General features: G+C 45.2%; 1 protein-coding gene across 6 annotated transcripts in view; it reads right to left on the reverse strand.

Annotated features, from left to right (window-relative positions):
- Nucleotides 1–906: 906 nt before the first annotated feature.
- LOC109939258 (uncharacterized) overlaps nt 907–21,809 on the reverse strand; it is a 28,853-nt gene continuing 7,950 nt past the window's right edge. For 2 of the 6 annotated variants that reach the window (XR_004855687.1, XR_004855689.1), the window contains exons 11-12: nt 15,790–16,864; nt 8,811–9,188 (exon numbers count right to left, since the gene is read on the reverse strand). The gene's annotated coding sequence lies outside the window, so the exon portion shown is untranslated. Of the gene's footprint in view, nt 1,296–1,396; nt 1,442–1,550; nt 2,222–2,339; nt 2,431–2,825; nt 2,978–3,099; nt 3,338–3,561; nt 3,671–4,125; nt 4,253–4,432; nt 4,545–4,759; nt 5,917–6,954; nt 7,048–8,810; nt 9,189–15,789; nt 16,865–21,809 lie in introns of those variants that run through there. The other 4 variants (XR_004855688.1, XM_035964445.1, XR_004855686.1 and 1 more) reach the window with 3 other exon arrangements.

Genomic DNA, 21,809 nt, shown 5'->3' on the forward strand with positions numbered 1-21,809 from the left:
ATTATACTAGGTGAGTGCCCGTGCGTTGCAACGGGAACATATAATAACATGATAACTTATGTACAAATGTATGATATTCTGTTATGAGAAAAGGTCCTCGAGCATCTGGTTGGTCTAGGTGACGGTGACAGAGATTTCAAATAAGAAAGGAAACAAAAGTACATTAATCTGCACATTCAAAACTGCCAAGCTCGCAATAAGATAAGACAACGATCAATTTATGATGTGCACATTCAAAACTTACAGAACTTAACAGATGCACGTTGTGTAGTTGAACGAAGCGATGACATGCATGTATGATTGATGAAGGTTACAATGTCATAAATAATTACAAAAATCTGAACAAAACTAATAAACCACTTCTTATAATGTTGAACACTAATGAATCAGAAGGAAATATCCCTAGATTGTTCCGCCGAAGACATCGACCAATGCAACAAATGGATCCAAAACTGACAAGTATTAAGTGCGCTTTTGCAAGTCCATTTCAGTCAACAAATAGTAGCGCATAAACTGAAGATCATCCTTCGAAGCTTTTTACTCCAGATGTAGCTTCAAAAGCTGATTAGCCATCCATTTGTCATTCCGCTTTTTAGGGACACCGATGGCCATTTTCTGAAGAATTCTTGCATTGAGGATAAAGTTAGCAAAATTGACATCTGATTTGTTCCCTTTATCTCTTATTATTTTTCTTCAGATGGCAACAGAGGCAGTAAAATTGCACCAAAGCAAAAAAAATCTCTCTAAAAATAGTGACCATATCTAGTATGAACTACTTTGTTTATATCAACAAACATGCATGCTAACTGCTACAACCAATACAACTTAGGCAAATGAAACTAACTGGTAAATAAAGAAAATAACTTGCAACCTAAAATATGAAAAAAAATCGCATGCATAACAATGTTTAGAACCTAAAATGACTGCTTGAGCTTGCTGCTGCAAATGACAAACTTCAGAACCTAAGCTAACTGCTTATGTTTGCTGCCAGTCTCAAAACAGGATCCCCCCCCCAAACACATGACCTATGACTAAAATACTATGATTAAACAAACACTGCGTCATTACTTTAAGATAAACACGATATTTCCATGAAATGGTAGCGTCATAGAGCTAGTAGATGTGCACAAAGATCAAAACCTTCCTCAAGCAACTTCATCATGAAACTGCTAACATAGTTCTCCCAATTTGGTAGAAAAAACAACACAGATAGTAATTCTCCTCTTTTAGTCTTCTTGGATTTGTTGGGATTTTTGTTTGCTTAGATTCTTTACAGGAGGAACAACCACTTGCTCCTGCGTCATAGCATATGTACACATTAATGTGATATCTGAATGAGATTTTGCTCTATCTTATACTGTATAAATGTTTGCCAGGTAAAATTTATAGCACATACATTGACCGTTTTAACTTCTTCAAGCTGGTGTCCCTTGTCAAATTCCTGAATATGAATGAGGTTTTAGACAGAATTAAATGAAAACGTTTTTATTTATCAAATAGTCAATGCTCCCAAGTAGTGTTTTCACAAAGCTCTCTTCAAGGAAATTTACCTCAATTATTGTTGTCTGATTCATTTCAGGAGTAACCACGGCCTGAATATTCCCAAGCAACTCATTAATCCGTGCAGTCTCTAGTTCATGCGGCAGCTGCAAGTTTAACATGTAGTTCTTTAAGTGAGTAATTCATTCTAGAAACAAACAATTATCTCAGTTTCCTGCCAAAATGAACTATTTAAATCAGTTATAGGACAGTAAGAGATGACATAGACATCAAGGAGTCGACAATACAATGATCTTTTCGTTCTAAATGCTCAAAGCATCCATGGATATGTGATAATGGAGTGGCTACTCATCAAATTCTAGATCCAATTGTTCTTTCTCGTATCGTCAAATTACCTGCAGTGAATAAATTAAAGAAATTAGATCTATAGGTGTGTTTATATGCCATGGAGAAGTTATTTCTAATTTTGCACATTATGACTCAGAATTCTAAAAAGTCGTAACAAAAGAAAATGCCATGGTGTTAAAGAAAAAAGGGACATGTCACGAATGGTAAATAATCTGGTTCGTTTTAAATCCATAGAAAGATTACAGTAAGTGGTAAAAGCCATTGTCTGTGAAGAGTGTAAAGGTCTTCTGTACTTCGATCTGCATTTGGAGCAATGTATTTGCTAGCATCTCTATTCAGATCAAGTTACAGAGGGAACTCAGCGATCATTTACCTGGGCAAACAATAAATGTTGATTTGAATTTGATTGTAATTACAACACATCTCAAGCATACTCTAAAGTACATGGACAATATAACTAATTGAACAGAGTTCAAGTTATCAAAACGAACCTTTACCATGGTATCTCTCATATACTCAAAGTGCCTCAGCTGGAGTCGCAAAACAGGGGAAATCAAGGAAAAGAATGTCATTCTTCGCATACTGCGATATCAAGATTGAAACAAGTCATGAGATATCTTCAAAAATAAACTGTATAAAAAAGTTAACTTACAGACTTCCTTCATCAAACAAAAAATGAACAAGAAGTATAAGGAATATCACATAGTCTCCAACCATACGGAAGAAACAAAGGTTTATTTCAAAATTTGGAAACCTAATACTCAACTATGTAGGTTAGGGGTGCAATCATACAAAAGGTTGGTTGAGTCAGCAACATCCAAGTACATTGAGAAGTGGTCCACATTGTTCCCCTTGGGTAAAATCAGCACACATCTCCATGAAGGTCAACAAATGTTACGAGTACTCTAAAGAATAGAAGGGGTAGAAAAAACTCCATGGTTTCTGCAGGCATGACAGTGGAAGGATCAGGAGCTCACCATTTGAATCCACCACCAACAAAAACCTCTGAATGGTGCTTCTTTCCCACTGAACCTGGTGAATGTCTCAATTGTCCAAGTGAACCGTGATATTTCCATATCTTCTATAGGTTGGCTCTCCGTCGTGCTCACCACCTTAGTCCGTGCCACCACTGCCAATAGCCATGAAACACGTCCGTATGGAGAATCAGGATAATGTCAACACATAGAACAAAGTTTCTAATGCGACACATTGTCACACCAAGCAATAAAATGCGATAAGAGCGTATAGTACCTTCCATGGGTTGCGCTCGGCAAGGATGGGACAGAGTGGATGATGCATGAGTGCCTGTGTACCTCAATAGTGGGAGGAGTCACCATGTTGATGAAGGAGACTGGGTCGGCTTCAGTTCTGGTGAAGCACGAGGTGTTTGACCCAGCGGCAGCGATCCCCCACGTGTGACTCACCATAACCTCCTCCTCTAGCACTCCCTTGCCGATGATCGGTACAAGAGGCACTGGAAGCTGGTTCCCTGTAGAAGATCGGTACATGTAACATTAGCGCATCAAGTGAAGAGTGAAGTTGATGATGTTGTGACATAGATATAGAGATTAACCTGCTACAACTAATCAAGACATCAACGAATGCATCTGATGTTAGTAGACAGGTACTGAAGCCTCATGCTCTCGGTCTCACTACACTGCTAATAAAAACTGAGCCAGGTACTGAACATTCATGATTTCTAATCAAACTCACCGGGACTGGGAGTAGATCTCTGCACTACATAACTGTTGGCCTGGTTCTTATTCGTTGAATCGTTGTCGCTAGGGAAGTCTAGTTTGACTTATGACCATTCCAAATATTACTGAAAGTGTTAAGATAAAAAAAATCAGATAACTAGATAAAAAATTGAAGGCAAGAAATGTACATCACTGCATATAGAATGTCACATTAGGATTCAATAAAGTCAAACTTCATAAAGTCTGACCAACAATTATCTGCAAAATATGTGCATTCTTTGTAGGTAAAATCTGTATCGCTAGATTCACATCATGAACATCTTCTAAATACAGATTGTTTTTGTAACAATTACTGATTATTGTCAGATGGTCAAAGTACACTTCTAAAGACTTCCCCAAATTGTAATGAACCTTATAAAAATAGAGGGAGTAGTCTATAATTGAAAAGAACACATACTTTATCTTCACTACAGATTGAGAAGCAATGGAACGGTATTGGTTATTGGTTATGCGTCATCTACGTCAAAGCGAAGGATGTCCTCAGAATGAAAAAAGTTGAACTAATAAAGGAAGAATTTACCTTGATGTTTGGCCTCAAATGGTTGTGCCATCTTTCTCTGCATTGCTTCCCCACTCCTGCTGGCAGCAGTTGTGCTATGTAAGACCACTTCCTCGGTCCAAATTGTTCCACTAATTTTACCAGTGTCCTATCATTTTTTTCATTAATAGATGGTGGAGAACAAGTCACGACTAACAGTAAATAGAAGAAAAAAAAGCAAGTATGGATGGATTTTAACTTTTACCTCAGGAGCTATGTAAGATGGAGGGAGGGTGATTTGAGTAGCAAGTTTGTTATATGTCTGCATGTCATAGACAGGAGAACTGACCTCACGACTGAATATATTGCTAATGGTACAATGTACTCCTACTTCTAGTCGCGGTGGGGAGGCCTGCGTCGAGGATGGGCACTCGCTCCACTTCTGGTAGCGACAGCATGCCCTGGATAGGGAGAGAGCGCAGGTCTGAACTTGCCATTGATTGATAACTTACTAATTTCTCCTCAACACTGAATTATTGCAGCTGCAATTTCTACTACTTGCTCAAGAAAACCGATTGTAAAAATTCCTTCCTCCTAGTTCCTAGCAGGTGATCCACGCTAGTAAAAAATGTGCAGAAGCCCCTTTGCTCATGAGTAAAAGACAACAGCTCATCACCTTTGGAGTCGTCGACAAACCCCATGGTGGCAGTAGATGCCCTATCCTTTTCGATCCCAAGCGACAGCCCACCTGCGCAGCCCAACAACCAGACATCAAACCGGGGTCACCCACAAATCAATCACGATCTGCGCTGAGGTCAGTCCATGGCAGCGCATATCCGTCCACGATGTAGGCGTGTCTTCTGCCCTGGCACAGGCGCAACCTCAGCGTGTGGGGATAACTATAAGGAATGCTAACTTTAATGAGTTTGATCAAGAAATCAGTACCAAGTATCTGAATATAGAAAATAGTAGCATTTGTCACTGAATTGAAACGTTGAATAAATCCATAAGTTTGGTCAATTCCGACCCCAAAAATTTTACTACACATAATAGTAGCATCAAGGTTCAGCACAATATCTGTATAACCTTAGCTAGAGCTAGAATCTAGATTCGTTTCAAATGCTCAGATGCACTTCATTATCAGGATGAGCACATTGTACATCATTAATAATAATTGGTTAGAGTTTTTGAGTACTGAAGAAGTTATTTACATATAAAGGTCCATTGTCTTACTTCAGAGCAATCAGTGCTAACTAATCATTTTTAAGCCCAAGTTTGTCATACCTCATTTTAACAGCAAATTGCACATGATCCCAAAAGAATTGGCTGTTAAAACTTGTGTTAGAAATTAACTACACAAAACAGCCCCAAGAGCGGTCATAGGTAGAGCATGGAATATCCCTTGTGTTACTTACCTGAACAAGGGAAATAATGCATCAACTGTGTAACATTATCACTGTAGCACATACAATAAATAAAGTAGTATAAAAGCCATCACGTGGAACCTATTAAACTTTAGTAACTGTTTACACCAGACTAATTCTGGTTCAAGGAAAGAGCATACTAATTCCTTTCACAACAAAATCATGTTGCACCTTAACTATATAGGATTTTTATTTATTTATTTAACATCGAGATTAAACTGGTAATTTTTCCTTCATCGGGTGAGAAGTTCATGTGCTCCAGAGTAAAAAGACCACATAAGATGTAGCTATATTTAATTGTACAAAATAGGTGTTCATGCCATCTAAGTGAAAGCTTCAGTTATGAGCTCATACCTTCAATCTGTAAAATTTGAGCCAGAAAATACCTGCTACAATGGATCCTAAGCAACTGAGAAAAAATTAAACATAGAGTAAATCATCTGCCAATTGCTCAGATATCTTACGAGTCATAAGTAAAAATGCATTACATTATTTTAAGAGACCAACCAGAACCAGCTAGATAATAAATATTTCAACTCGTCAGAATACCATATACCAATAAAGTAAAATAGTGTCATTTTGCTTTCACAAACTAACCAACCAGAACCATCTAAATAATAAATATTTCAACTCACCAGAATACCATGTGCCAGTAAAGTAAGATAGTGCCATTTTGCTTTCTCAAACTATCTCAAATGTTTGGTGGTACTGCTATCCATGTACATCATTATTAATTAAGAGATGTCCTTGTCAGGGTCAAAGTAACTTTATGCCTTGATCCAATGCACCATGCAGCAAAGAAATTTATATGCACAAATACACAAATATGATTGATAAGCTTGGATTGCAGCATTTGCACCAAGGAGATTTTGATTGCTTAACAAAAGCATGTAGTCTTCATTTTGCCAATTGTACAACCAAAGCACAAGAACAAATTTCAAATTGCAATATTGTGGTTATATCTAGGATATAGACAAAATAATTGCATTGCAAATACAACTTCTATGAAAGTATGGTCACTGGAAACACACCATTCACTGGAAACACACCATTCACACACCATTGCAAATACAACTTCTATGAAAGCAAAGCACATGTTCATTATGCTAAAAACAATTAAACCCACTACAAAATCATGGAGTATTTTCCCCCGTCAAAACAGAAAATCTCGAATTCTGAAGGATAGATAATCCAAGACTTACTATTCCCAACTAATATAAATGCAGAGATTATAGAAAACGATTTTTCCATATATACCATATCGAGATAAGTTACAGGATTACACTACCCCATACTCACACTCATTCCATTACAATTGGAGCGAAAACAATTGGAGCGAAAAGAAAATAAGACATGATCTAAGAGTAGCCCTTTGCCAATCAGTAGTCAGACAGTGCAAAAATGTTGTTCTGAAAAATAATAAATGGGAGAGGGAAACGAGACAGACCATTCACAGGCTTGTTGCTAAGGTAATGAGCTCCATCTGATTGGGAGCACCCTCCTTTTCCTCCAGCATGAGAATCTGAACCACACCGAATCTCTGAAAACAGAGTCAAGAGATTAGAGGAATTTCTGCCCCAAAACAATTGGAATGTAGGGGAAAACGAACATGAACAGAGTAGCACTTTGGCAATTACTCGTCAGACATTGTTGAATACTGCACATCTAAGATTGAAACAACACATAATCACAAGGTCAGATGTATACCAGAGACAACACCCTTTCTCTACGCACACGTCGTTGTCCTCGCCATCCTCCACCGCCACCGCAGCGTCCTCGGGCCGCGACGTCTTGGTCACCGACGCCGCCGAGGACGAGGAGAGCGCGCTTTCCAGCCTAGGCCGGCGGTTTGACCGCAGCGCCCGCGAGCGGGACCACCGATTGAGTTGCGGGCTAGCGCGCAGCGCGAGGAACGAGGCGACCACATCCGGGCGTGGTGGCGGCGGGGCGCCGTCAGACTGAGACTGACCTGGCCTCTCGACGGCGGGGGTGAGAGCTGGGGAGGAATCAGGGGCGCAGGACGGGGGGGGGGGGGGGGGGGCGAGGCGGCGACCGGAGGGGCACGGCGGGTGCAGCGGCGCCGCGAGCGGCTTGGTGCTCCCAATCATTGAGCTAAGCTGAGGGCGACGGGCGGCGGCAGTCCAGCGATCACGAGTCACGAGACGGAGACGATGCCTTTCACTGTTCGCCCGCGTGGGTGGACTGAACGACGGACGGTTGTGGTTACAGAGGAAACGATTTCGCGGCGCCCTGGCGGTGCTCATCGCGGACGAGCACGCCGGCGACGGCTGGACGGGCGTTGCAGAGGCGGGTTGTGCGGGCAAACGGACGGGGGCGGTTGGCGGCTGGGAGGACGGGGAAGGGCTGGTGGGCGAGGAGAGCGATGCGGGGATCGTGGGACTGTGGGAGGGTGTGCGTTGGTGGAGGGAACGCGCATCGGACGGGAGAGGAGATCCACGGCATATCGGACGATCGAGATAGCTAGATGGCAGAACGACAGAACAGAGGGAGGCAGACTACTCTTACGTACTTAATAAGTAGTACAGATATAATGCATGGTACCCTACCCTGGATTATAATGCAAAACTAAAGTTCACCATTCCTGTTACCTGTTTTGTTTGTTTGAAGCACATGCATGCAAATGTTAGGCTGTTTTCCTGTTTCAAGCACATGCTGCAAGGATGCTAAAGCTAGCTAGCTGTGCATGCACACAACCTGACATCGCTAGCAGAGTTGCTGTTACCAACTGAAAAAGATCTTCCATAGATTAGTTCAAAAGAAAAGCATTCTATTCATAGTCACGTATGCTGTGTAGATGAGATAAAAAGCTGCCTACACATAAGACAATACATGAGATCTTATGAATTCAAGTTCCAGAAATCACAAGGGTGAAAAAAAATGCATGAGATCTGATTAGTTCCAGAAATCAGAAAGCTATTTAAACATGCATGCATGAAAGGGGCCAGGGATGCATTTGCATATACTACTCCATGACACAGGCTAGAGAAGGAAGATGCGGACGCTTGGTTCAGAGAGAAACATATTTGAGAATTCTCTCGCAGTATGTGCAAAACCTGTAACCTCCTCCGCTCTTGTGTAAAGAAACTCTCGTGCCTGTAACCTGTACATAACCCCTTTTTATTTTTTCCACATTAATGAGAATACTGTCCCTACAGTCAGTTATTCAAAAAAAAAAAAACAGTTAGGAGTTCGGGCCTTGGGCCGTGGACCGTGTGCCAGGCTTGGGCTCATCAGTCAGCCAGGCCGTGGCCGGCCAATAGACTTGGGCCTTGCAAACATAACTGTACAAAAACAGTGCAAATCGTTTGTGTGTATAACTGTATATACAGTAGATAGCTTGTTCATTCATTGCCAAAAATCATTGCTTCAAATCAAAGCCCAGACTTGAGATGGTCGCATACCAACGTACTGGACTGACTGCACAATCGGCAGGCGGCAGCTTTACCTAAGCTTTTCCTTCCTACTACACACACAGCACAGCACAGTACTCTGCAACTCATCCACACCATGGATCATGACCATCCATACTCTGCTACACATTCCCAACTGAGCCTGCTACAGACCAAACTTCAGTAGTTGCAGGCTTCGCAGTTTGCTATACTGTGCGGACAGCCACCTTTATTATTCTATATAATCCACAAGCGCTGGAGCTCCCTGTTCCTAGAAAAAAAAAAGAAATCAAAATAAAATGCCAGATTTTATATCGTCAGGCTGCACACGGTACATCTTGCATGCGCTTGACCACATTTTGATTTTATATCATTGGATCAGAAATTCTTTTCAACATAGGTGGGCTCTTTAGCACCATCTATATAACAGACACTTCATTGTAATTGCTTTGATGTTATATGTCCCAACTGAAATGCAGTTTATGTATCATACATTTTAGGAACAACAAATAAACATGTAACTCTATTTGTACTTGGCCACAGCCTATTTACTGGATTGACTACAAAGCAACAGCTGCAGATGGGGTAATATCCCATGGTGAAGGCAGCAGAGTCCCTTTCACCAGGTCACGGGTTCAAACCCTGGCCCTGCACAAAAAAAATCACCTCGTTGTTCCTCATCCGCTTTCAGGCTACGACTCGGCTGTGCGCCACCCTCGTGTCTGGGTGGTCCTTTACAGAGTTGGCAGCTTGAATCGGCTCGTTAGTGATGGGAGGATAGGATTCGGGGGTTTCTCGGTCGGGACCGTTGCCGCGGCCTTCTATTAATGAAATACCCCGAGGGTGGTCTTACCCTCCCCGGACGAGTTTTTTACAAAGCAACAACTAAACATCAATGGTAGAGACTAGAGTTGTCGCAAAAAAAGAGTGTGGGCCAAATCTTTTTGAGAGGTGTTCATACTAATTTGCAAGGCAGACAGTGTTAGCATTTATGTATTTTGCCCCTTGGGCTTTATGTACTATGCCCTATGGGCTGTTTGTGTATTGTATTATTCGCGAAAGGGCCTCTAGCTGAGTTGGTTAGGTGGCCTGAGTAGCACTCCTCAGGTCCTGGGTTCGACTCCCCGTGGGAGCGAATTTCAGGCTGTGGTTAAAAAAATCCCCTCGTCTGTCCCACGCCAAAGCACAGGTCTAAGGCTCAGCCCTGGTCGTGGTAGTTCTCACATGTGCTTCGATGCCGCTGTGTATGGGTGGGGCAGGGGTTCGGGGGTTTTCTTGACCTGTGTGAGAAGGTCTTCTTCTTAATACAATGCCCGGGGGCTGTCTTACCCCCCGCAGGTCAAGTTTTTTTGTATTGTATTATTCTCCTCCAATATGGTATAGATCTAGGGTTTTCTCTCTCCCCTCTCCCCTCCCCTGCGCCGCCGCCCCCAGTGGGCTGCCGTGGCCGGCGCCGCCTGCCATGGCCGACGAGATCCCCTCCTCCTTCCCACCTCTCTCGCGCTCCTCCTTTCCCCTTCCAGCCACCACGCCTGCCAGGACGCACGGCGACTAGGGCCCCGCCCTTGCCCATCGGCCCCCTCCCATCACAGCCGTAGGTGCGGGCCCCGCTGCCATCGCGGCTGCAGGCGCGCGGCTCCAGGCGCGCGGCTCCAGGCGCGGGGGGGTCTCCTGCGGGGCTGCCGGGCGTGTGGGGAGGCCTCTGGCCAGGTGTCAGGGGTGCCCCTGGCCGTGGGCCCTGTTTCCTTGGCTTTGACTAAGGGTGCTCTAGGGGCACCTGCGTCGTCCCTGCCGTCGCCGTCCGTCACGTTGACTGACACTCTTGAAGCAACTCCTGATGGGGTGCCGATCTCCCTCGGGTTCCCTCCACCACTCGGGCCTCACGAGACTGGATCCACAGCTTCAGACCCTCCCCCTCCGGCGACTATGTCCGTGGCGCATTCCACCCTCGTCGTTGTTGTCGCTGCTGCCCATTCGTCCATGGCCATCGCTCAGGCACGTGAGCGGGTTGCGGCTCTCGCTTGGGAGTAGGAGCGTGTTTCTACGAAGGCTCTCGCTCGCCAGCTAGCCGAGGTCGAGCTCCTTCTTGGTGGTCCTCCGCTCGAGCCCGCCACCGATGAGGGTCCCTGACTATGTGGCTTCGGTGGTCGCCAAGCTCCACGCCCAGGCCGCCGGTGTCCAGAACATCCGGTCCCTGGTGCCTGTCGTCCCCGACACCACCTCATCTGCCTACGCTCGCTGGTGGGATTTGGTCCCCCTCACCCTGTAGCGCTACGCACTCGACAACCATGTTCTCACTAACCGCCCCACGCCTCGCCTCTCCTGGTTCCGGATGGACAGTGTCGTCCTCTCCTGGATCCTCGAGACTCTCACCATCGAGCTGTAAGACATCGTCCGCGAGCACAGGGGTGCGGCTCGCCAGGCTTGGCTCGCTCTTGAGGCCCAGTTCCTTGGCAACCGAGAGAATTGTGCCATCCACCTCGACGCCGCCTTCTGATAGTCGCCTAGAGGGGGGGTGAATAGGGCGAAACTGAAATTTACAAAAATAATCACAACTACAAGCCGGGGTTAGCGTTAGTAATAATAAATGAGTCCGCAAGAGAGGGCGCAAAACAAATCGCAAGCAAATAAGGAGAGTGACACGTGGATTTGTTTTACCGAGGTTCGGTTCTTGCAAACCTACTCCCCGTTGAGGAGGCCACAAAGGCCGGGTCTCTTTCAACCCTTCCCTCTCTCAAACGGTCCCTCGGACCGAGTGAGCTTTCCTTCTTCTCAATCAACCGGGAACAAAACTTCCCCACAAGGGCCACCACACAATCGGTGCCTCTTGCCTCGGTTACAATTGAGTGTTGATCACAAGAGCAAAAGAGAAAGAAAGAATGCGATCCAAGCGCAAGAGCTCAAAAGAACACGGCAAATCTCTCTCGCTAGTCACTAAAGGCTTGAGTGGAATTGGAGAGGATTTGATCTCTTTGTATGTGTCTAGAATTGAGTGCCTAGCTCTTGTAAGTGGTTAGAAGTTGGAAAACTTGGATGGCTATGGATGTGGGGTGGTTGGGGTATTTATAGCCCCAACCACCAAAAGTGACCGTTGGCTGGAGGCGTCTGCTCGATGGCGCACCGGACAGTCTGGTGCACACCGGACAGTCCGGTGCCCCTGCCACGTCATCACTGCCGTTGGATTCTAGCCGTTGGAGCTTCTGACTTGTGGGCCCGCCTGGGTGTCCGGTGCACACCGGACATGCACTGTTTGATGTCCGGTGCACCGGTATGGGCAGCCCTGACGTCTGCGCGCGCTGCGCGCGCATTTAATGCTGCGCAGAGAGCCGTTGGCGCCGCAGAGAGCCGTTGCTCCGCTGGCACACCGGACAGTCCGGTGCACACCGGACAGTCCGGTGAATTATAGCGGAGCGGCTGTCGCGCGAACCCGAGGCTGGTGAGTTCAGGAGGCCGAGCTTCCTTGGAGCACCGGACATGTCCGGTGCACACCGGACAGTCCGGTGAATTATAGCGCGCCGGCTTCCGAGAATTCCCGAGAGTGAAGAGTTGGAGTCTAAGTCCCCTGGTGCACCGGACAGGTACTGTTCATTGTCCGGTGGCACACCGGACAGTCCGGTGCGCCAGACAAGGGGTGCCCTCGGTTGCCCCTTTGCTCCTTTATTGAATCCAAAACTTGGTCTTTTTATTGGCTGAGTGTGAGCCTTTTACACCTGTATAATCTATACACTTGGGCAAACTAGTTAGTCCAAAGATTTGTGTTGGGTAATTCAACCACCAAAATTATATAGGAACTAGGTGTAAGCCTAATTCCCTTTCAATCTCCCCCTTTTTGGTGATTGATGCCAACACAAACCAAAGCAAATATAGAAGTGCATAATTGAACTAGTTTGCATAATGTAAGTGTAAAGGTTGCTTGGAATTGAGCCAAGAAAACTACTTACAAGATATGCATGGAATGTTTCTTTCTTATTTAACATTTTGGACCACGTTTGCACCACATGTTTTGTTTTTGCAAATTCTTTTTGTAAATCCATTTCATAGATCTTTTGCAAATAGTCAAAGGTAAATAAATAAGAGTTTGCAAAAGCATTTTCAAGATTTGAAATTTCCTCCCCCTGTTTCAAACGCTTTTCCTTTGACTAGACAAAACTCCCCCTAAAAGAGATCCACCTCTTAGTGTTCAAGAGGGTTTTGATATACCATTTTTGAAATACTACTTTCTCCCCCTTTTGAACACAATAGGATACCAAATGATAAAGACTTTTGGAAAGCACTAAGTTTTTGAATTTGGTGGTGGTGGTGCGGTCCTTTTGCTTTGGGCTCATTTCTCCCCCTTTTTGGCATGAATCGCCAAAAACGGAATCATTAGAGCCCTTGAAGTAAGTTCCTCCCCTTTGGTCATAAGTAAATGAGTTAAGATTATACCAAAGACGAAGTCCGGTCCTTTTGCTTTTGAGCTTTTACTCTCTCCCCCAAGGATGAAATCCTTTTCTTGGATGCTCATTTCTCCCAAGGAATAGAGAGTTGCTCGGAGTGATGGCGAAGCATGAGTTACGGAGTGGAAGCCTTTGTCTTCGCCGAAGACTCCAATTCCCTTTCAATATACCTATGACTTGGTTTGAAATAGACTTGAAAACACATTAGTCATAGCATATAGAAGAGATATGATCAAAGGTATTCAAATGAGCTATGTATGCAAGCTTAGCAAAAGAAATTTCTAGAATCAAGAATATTGAGCTCATGCCTAAGTCTGGTAAAAGATTGTTCATCAAGTGGCTTGGTAAAGATATCGGCTAATTGATCTTTAGTATTAATGTAAGAAATCTCGATATCCCCCTTTTGTTGGTGATCCCTAAGAAAATGATACCGAATGGCTATGTGCTTAGTGCGGCTATGCTCGACGGGATTGTCGGCCATTTTGATTGCACTCTCATTATCACATAGCAAAGGGACTTTGGTTAATTTGTAACCGTAGTCCCGCAGGGTTTGCCTCATCCAAAGCAATTGCGCGCAACAATGTCCTGCGGCAATGTACTCGGCTTCGGCGGTGGAAAGAGCGACCGAATTTTGCTTCTTTGAAGCCCAAGACACCAAGGATCTTCCCAAGAACTGGCAAGTCCCTGATGTGCTCTTCCTATTAATTTTGCACCCCGCCCAATCGGCATCCGAATAACCAATTAAATCAAATGTGGATCCCCGAGGGTACCAAAGCCCAAACTTAGGAGTATAAGCCAAATATCTCAAGATTCGTTTTACGGCCGTTAGGTGTGATTCCTTAGGGTCGGATTGGAATCTTGCACACATGCAAACGGAAAGCATAATGTCCGGTCGAGATGCACATAAATAAAGCAATGAACCAATCATTGACCGGTATACCTTTTGATCCACGGACTTACCTCCCGTGTCGAGGTCGAGATGCCCATTAGTTCCCATGGGTGTCTTGATGGGTTTGGCATCCTTCATCCCAAACTTGGTTAGAATGTCTTGAGTGTACTTCGTTTGGCTAATGAAGGTGCCCTCTTGGAGTTGCTTGACTTGGAATCCTAGAAAATACTTCAACTCCCCCATCATCGACATCTCGAATTGCTGTGTCATGATCCTACTAAACTCTTCACATGTAGACTCGTTAGTAGACCCAAATATAATATCATCAACATAAATTTGGCATACAAACAAGTCATTTTCAAGAGTTTTAGTAAAGAGTGTAGGATCGGCCTTGCCAACTTTGAAGCCATTAGCAATAAGGAAATCTCTTAGGCATTCATACCATGCTCTTGGGGCTTGCTTGAGCCCATAAAGCGCCTTAGAGAGCCTATAGACATGGTTAGGGTACTCACTGTCTTCAAAGCCGGGAGGTTGCTCAACATAGACCTCTTCCTTGATTGGTCCGTTGAGGAAGGCACTTTTCACGTCCATTTGATAGAGCTTAAAGCCATGGTAAGTAGCATAGGCCAATAATATGCGAATTGACTCAAGCCTAGCTACGGGTGCATAGGTTTCACCAAAATCCAGACCTTCGACTTGTGAATACCCTTTGGCCACGAGTCGAGCTTTGTTCCTTGTCACCACACCATGCTCATCTTGCTTGTTGCGGAAGACCCATTTGGTTCCTACAACATTTTGGTTAGGACGTGGAACTAAATGTCATACCTCATTCCTCGTGAAATTGTTGAGCTCCTCTTGCATCGCCACCACCCAATCCGAATCTTGGAGAGCTTCCTCTACCCTGTGTGGCTCAATAGAGGAAACAAAAGAGTAATGTTCACAAAAATGAGCAACCCGAGATCGAGTAGTTACCCCCTTATGAATGTCGCCGAGGATGGTGTCGACGGGGTGATCTCGTTGGATTGCTTGGTGGACTCTTGGGTGTGGCGGTCTTGGTTCTTCCTCATCCTCCTTTTCTTGATCATTTGTATCTCCCCCTTGATCATTGCTATCATCTTGAGGTGGCTCGTCTTCTTGATTTTGCTCTTCATCATTTTGAGCCTCATCCTCATTTTGAGTTGGTGGAGATGCTTGCATGGAGGAGGATGGTTGATCTTGTGTACTTGGAGGCTCTTCGGATTCCTTAGGACACACATCCCCGATGGACATGTTCCTTAGCGCGATGCATGGAGCCTGTTCTTCACCTATCTCATCAAGATCAACTTGCTCTACTTGAGAGCCGTTAGTTTCATCAAACACAACGTCACAAGAGACTTCAACTAGTCCAGTGGACTTGTTAAAGACCCTATATGCCCTTGTGTTTGAGTCATAACCAAGTAAAAAGCCTTCTACAGTTTTAGGAGCAAATTTTGATTTTCTACCTCTTTTAATAAGAATGAAGCATTTGCTACCAAAAACTTTAAAATATGAAATATTGGGCTTTTTACCGGTTAGGAGTTCATATGATGTCTTCTTGAGGATTCGGTGAAGATATAACCGGTTGATGGCGTAGCAGGCGGTGTTGACCGCTTCGGCCCAAAACCGGTCCGGTGTCTTGTACTCATCAAGCATGGTTCTTGCCATGTCCAATAGAGTTCGATTCTTCCTCTCCACTACACCATTTTGTTGTGGCGTGTAGGGAGAAGAGAACTCATGCTTGATGCCCTCCTCCTCAAGGAAGCTTTCAATTTGAGAGTTCTTGAACTCCGTCCCATTGTCGCTTCTTATTTTCTTGATCCTTAAGCCGAACTCATTTTGAGCCCGTCTCAAGAATCCTTTTAAAGTCTCTTGGGTTTGAGATTTTTCCTGTAAAAAGAATACCCAAGTGAAGCGAGAATAATCATCCACAATAACTAGACAGTACTTACTCCCGCCGATGCTTATGTAAGCGATCGGGCCGAATAGATCCATGTGTAGGAGCTCCAGTGGCCTGTCAGTCGTCATTATGTTCTTGTGTGGATGATGAGTACCAACTTGCTTCCCTGCTTGGCATGCGCTACAAATCCTGTCTTTCTCAAAATGAACATTGGTTAGTCCTAAAATGTGCTCTCCCTTTAGAAGCTTATGAAGATTCTTCATCCCAACATGGGCTAGTCGGCGGTGCCAGAGCCAACCCATGTTAGTCTTAGCAATTAAACATGTGTCGAGCTTAGCTCTTTCAAAATCTACTAAGTATAGCTGACCCTCTAACACACCCTTAAATGCTATTGAATCATCACTTCTTCTAAAGACAGTGACACCTATATCAGTAAAGAGACAGTTGTAGCCCATTTGACATAATTGGGAAACAGAAAGCAAGTTGTAATCTAATGAATCAACAAGAAAAACATTGGAAATGGAATGGTCATGTGAAATAGCAATTTTACCCAAACCTTTGACCAACCCTTGATTTCCATCCCCAAATGTGATAGCTCGTTGGGGATCTTTGTTTTTCTCATATGAGGAGAACATCCTTTTCTCCCCGGTCATGTGGTTTGTGCACCCGCTGTCGAGTATCCAACTTGAGCCCCCGGATGCATAAACCTACAAAACAAATTTAGTTCTTGACTTTAGGTACCCAAACTGTTTTGGGTCCTTTGGCATTAGATACAAGAACTTTGGGTACCCAAACACAAGTCTTGGAATCCTTGTGTTTGCCCCCAACAAATTTGGCAACTACTTTGCCGGATTTGCTAGTAAGCACATAAGATGCATCAAAAGTTTTAAATGAAATGGCATGATCATTTGATGCATTAGGAATTTTCTTCTTAGGCAACTTAGCATGGGTTGGTTGCCTAGAACTAGATGTCTCACCCTTATACATAAAAGCATGATTAGGGCCAGAGTGAGACTTCCTAGAATGAATCTTACTAATTTTGTTCTCAGGATAGCCTGCAGGGTATAAAATGTAACCCTCGTTATCCTGAGGCATGGGAGCTTTGCCCTTAACAAAGTTAGACAAGTTCTTAGGAGGGGCATTAAGTTTGTCATTGTCTCCCCTTTGGAAGCCAATGCCATCCTTGATGCCAGGGCGTCTCCCATTATAAAGCATGCTACGAGCAAATTTAAATTTCTCATTTTCTAAGTTGTGCTCGGCAATTTTAGCATCTAGTTTAGCTATATGATCATTTTGTTTTTTAATTAAGGCTAGGTGATCATGGATAGCATCAACATTAATATCTCTACATCTAGTGCAAATAGAAACATGCTCAACATTAGATGTAGAGGGTTTGCAAGATCTAAGTTCTACAACCTTAGCATGCAACATTTCATTCTTAGTTCTAAGGTCGGAAATAGTAGCATTGCAAACATCAAAATTTTTAGCCTTAGCAATTAAATTTTCATTCTCTAATCTAAGGCTAGCAAGAGATGCATTCAATTCATCAATCTTAGCAAGCAAGTCAACGTTATCATCTCTAAGATTGGGAATTGAAACATTACAAACATGTGAATCAACCTTAGCATTTAAAATAGCATTTTCATTTCTAAGGTTGTCAATCATCTCACGGCAAGTGCTTAGCTCACTAGACAATTTTTCACATTTTTCAACTTGTAGAGCGTAAGCATTTTTAACCTTAACATGTTTCTTATTCTCCTTGATTAGGAAGTCCTCTTGGGAGTCCAAGAGATCATCCTTTTCATGGATGGCACTAATTAGTTCATTTAATTTTTCCTTTTGTTCCATGTTAAGGTTAGCAAAGAGAATGCGCAAGTTATCCTCCTCATTTTTATCATCATCCTCATCACTAGATGTTTCATATTTAGTGGAGGACCTTGATTTTACCTTCTTTTTGCCGTCCTTGGCCATGAGACACTTGTGGCCGACGTTGGGGAAGAGAAGGCCTTTGGTGACGGCGATGTTGGCGGCGTCCTCGTCGTCGGAGGAGTCGCTTGAGCTTTCGTCGGAGTCCCACTCCCGACAAACATGGGCATCGCCGCCCTTCTTCTTGTAATACTTCTTCTTCTCCTTTCTTCTTCCCTTCTTGTCGTCGCCCCTGTCACTGTCACTAGACATAGGACATTTTGCAATAAAGTGACCGGGCTTACCACACTTGTAGCAAACCTTCTTGGAACGAGGTTTGTAGTCCTTCCCCTTCCGTTGCTTGAGGATTTGCCTAAAGCTTTTGATGATTAGGGCCATCTCCTCGTTGTCGAGCTTGGAGGCGTCAATTGGTTGTCTACTTGTAGACTCCTCCTTCTTCTCCTCCGTTGCCTTGAAGGCCACCGGTTGCGCCTCGGAGGTGGAAGGCTCGTCAAGCTCGTTGATCTTCTTGGAGCCCTTAATCATGCATTCAAAACTCACAAAATTCCCGATAACTTCCTCGGGGGTCATTAGTGGATATCTAGGATTCCCACGAATTAATTGTACTTGAGTGGGGTTAAGGAAAATAAGAGCTCTTAGAATAACCTTAACCACTTCGTGGTCATCCCATTTTGTGCTCCCGAGGTTGCGCACTTGGTTCAACAAGGTCTTGAGCCGGTTGTACATGTCTTGTGGCTCCTCCCCTTGGCGAAGACGGAAGCGACCGAGCTCCCCCTCGATCGTTTCCCGCTTGGTGATCTTGGTGAGTTCATCACCTTCGTGCGCCGTCTTGAGAAGATCCCAAATCTCTTTGGCGTTCTTCAACCCTTGTACTTTGTTGTATTCCTCCTTGCTTAGGGAGGCAAGGAGGATGGTTGCGGCTTGGGAGTTGAAGTGCTCGATTTGGGCCACTTCGTCTGTGTCATAGTCCTCATCCCCTATAGATGGTACCTGTACACCATACTCAACAACATCCCATATACTCTTGTGGAGAGAGGTTAGATGAAATCGCATTAAATTACTCCACATAGCATAATCTTCACCATTAAAAGTTGGTGGTTTACCTAATGGGACGGAAAGTAGAGGTGTATGTTTAGGAACACGAGGATAGCGTAGGGGAATCTTACTATACTTCTTACGCTCTTGGCGTTTAGAAGTGACGGACGCCGCGTCGGAGCCGGAGGTAGATGTCGATGAAGTGTCGGTTTCGTAGTAGACCACCTTCCTCATCCTCTTGTGCTTGTCCCCACTCCGATGCAGCTTGTGAGAAGAAGATTTTTCCTTCTTCTCCTTGTGGTGAGAAGAGGAAGATCTTTTCTCCTTCCGTTTGGAGGAGTTCTTCTTCTTCTCCCTTTTCTTGGTGCGGGACTCTTCCGATGAGGTGCTCCCTTGGCTTGTAGTGGGCTTGTCGCCGGTCTCCATCTCCTTCTTGGCGTGATCTCCCGACATCACTTCGAGCGGTTAGGCTCTAATGAAGCACCGGGCTTTGATACCAATTGATAGTCGCCTAGAGGGGGGGTGAATAGGGCGAAACTGAAATTTACAAAAATAATCACAACTACAAGTCGGGGTTAGCGTTAGTAATAATAAATGAGTCCGCAAGAGAGGGCGCAAAACAAATCGCAAGCAAATAAGGAGAGTGACACGTGGATTTGTTTTACCGAGGTTCGGTTCTTGCAAACCTACTCCCCGTTGAGGAGGCCACAAAGGCCGGGTCTCTTTCAACCCTTCCCTCTCTCAAACGGTCCCTCGGACCGAGTGAGCTTTCCTTCTTCTCAATCAACCGGGAACAAAACTTCCCCACAAGGGCCACCACACAATCGGTGCCTCTTGCCTCGGTTACAATTGAGTGTTGATCACAAGAGCAAAAGAGAAAGAAAGAATGCGATCCAAGCGCAAGAGCTCAAAAGAACACGGCAAATCTCTCTCGCTAGTCACTAAAGGCTTGAGTGGAATTGGAGAGGATTTGATCTCTTTGTATGTGTCTAGAATTGAGTGCCTAGCTCTTGTAAGTGGTTAGAAGTTGGAAAACTTGGATGGCTATGGATGTGGGGTGGTTGGGGTATTTATAGCCCCAACCACCAAAAGTGACCGTTGGCTGGAGGCGTCTGCTCGATGGCGCACCGGACAGTCCGGTGCACACCGGACAGTCCGGTGCCCCTGCCACGTCATCACTGCCGTTGGATTCTAGCCGTTGGAGCTTCTGACTTGTGGGCCCGCCTGGGTGTCCGGTGCACACCGGACATGCACTGTTTGATGTCCGGTGCACCGGTATGGGCAGCCCTGACGTCTGCGCGCGCTGCGCGCGCATTTAATGCTGCGCAGAGAGCCGTTGGCGCCGCAGAGAGCCGTTGCTCCGCTGGCACACCGGACAGTCCGGTGCACACCGGACAGTCCGGTGAATTATAGCGGAGCGGCTGTCGCGCGAACCCGAGGCTGGTGAGTTCAGGAGGCCGAGCTTCCTTGGAGCACCGGACATGTCCGGTGCACACCGGACAGTCCGGTGAATTATAGCGCGCCGGCTTCCGAGAATTCCCGAGAGTGAAGAGTTGGAGTCTAAGTCCCCTGGTGCACCGGACAGGTACTGTTCATTGTCCGGTGGCACACCGGACAGTCCGGTGCGCCAGACAAGGGGTGCCCTCGGTTGCCCCTTTGCTCCTTTATTGAATCCAAAACTTGGTCTTTTTATTGGCTGAGTGTGAGCCTTTTACACCTGTATAATCTATACACTTGGGCAAACTAGTTAGTCCAAAGATTTGTGTTGGGTAATTCAACCACCAAAATTATATAGGAACTAGGTGTAAGCCTAATTCCCTTTCACCTTCTGCATCTTCACCCAGGGGGATCTCTCGGTCACCGAGTACTGTCGTCAGCTTGAGAGGACGACAGACGATTTTTGTGCGCTCGGCGAGCCGATCAGTGACCGCACGCTTGTCCTAAACCTCCTTCTGGGGCTCAACGAGTGCTACTCCCACTTGCGGCCGCTGATCGTGCACACCTGTCCGTTCCCTACCTTCTAGCAGGTGCGGAACGACTGCTGCTAGAGGGGCTCACTGATAATGTCGTGGGTCACTCTCCTGTGGCCTTGGCTCTCTTCAGCTCCACCCACCCTCGCCCACCCCGCTTGCTCCTACCACGTCGACGCCGCCTCCGGATTCCGGATTATGGGGTGATCATCGCCGTCGCCGCCGGGGGCTCATGGTGTTCTGAGTGGCGGCCGTGGTGGTGGAGGTGATTGAGGTGGCCATAGCGCCCCTTGGCCGTCGCCCCTTGGCATGCTGGACGAAAGGCATCAGAGCTTTGTGTGGTCTGTTCAATGTGTGTGATGTGCCGCGCTATGCTGGTTGCTGGCTGCCATTTGTCAATTCAGACAGAGACATCTTAGCTTTGAATGGGTGGATGGACAATATAATCCCTCCGATGTTCCTGCTTCCTAGACAGCTTCATTTAGCTAGCATGGCCCCGATTAAGCTCCTCAAACGCTAGCTTTGACTTGTTTCTTTCACACTGCTCAACGACATACTACTGCTTCTGTGTCCTTTCTTGATCCAACAAAAGAGCAGCTCTGGTAAACAAATTGTCTGAAACAAAACAACAGCCAGGACATGTTCTTTGTGATAAATAGTGTGACTGACTATCAAAATAAGAGACATAAGAGGGGATGTTTTCTTTTACCCCCCCCCCACC

Source organism: Zea mays, chromosome 1 (assembly GCF_902167145.1).
Source record: "Zea mays cultivar B73 chromosome 1, Zm-B73-REFERENCE-NAM-5.0, whole genome shotgun sequence".
In the NCBI taxonomy this organism is placed as follows: domain Eukaryota; kingdom Viridiplantae; phylum Streptophyta; class Magnoliopsida; order Poales; family Poaceae; genus Zea; species Zea mays.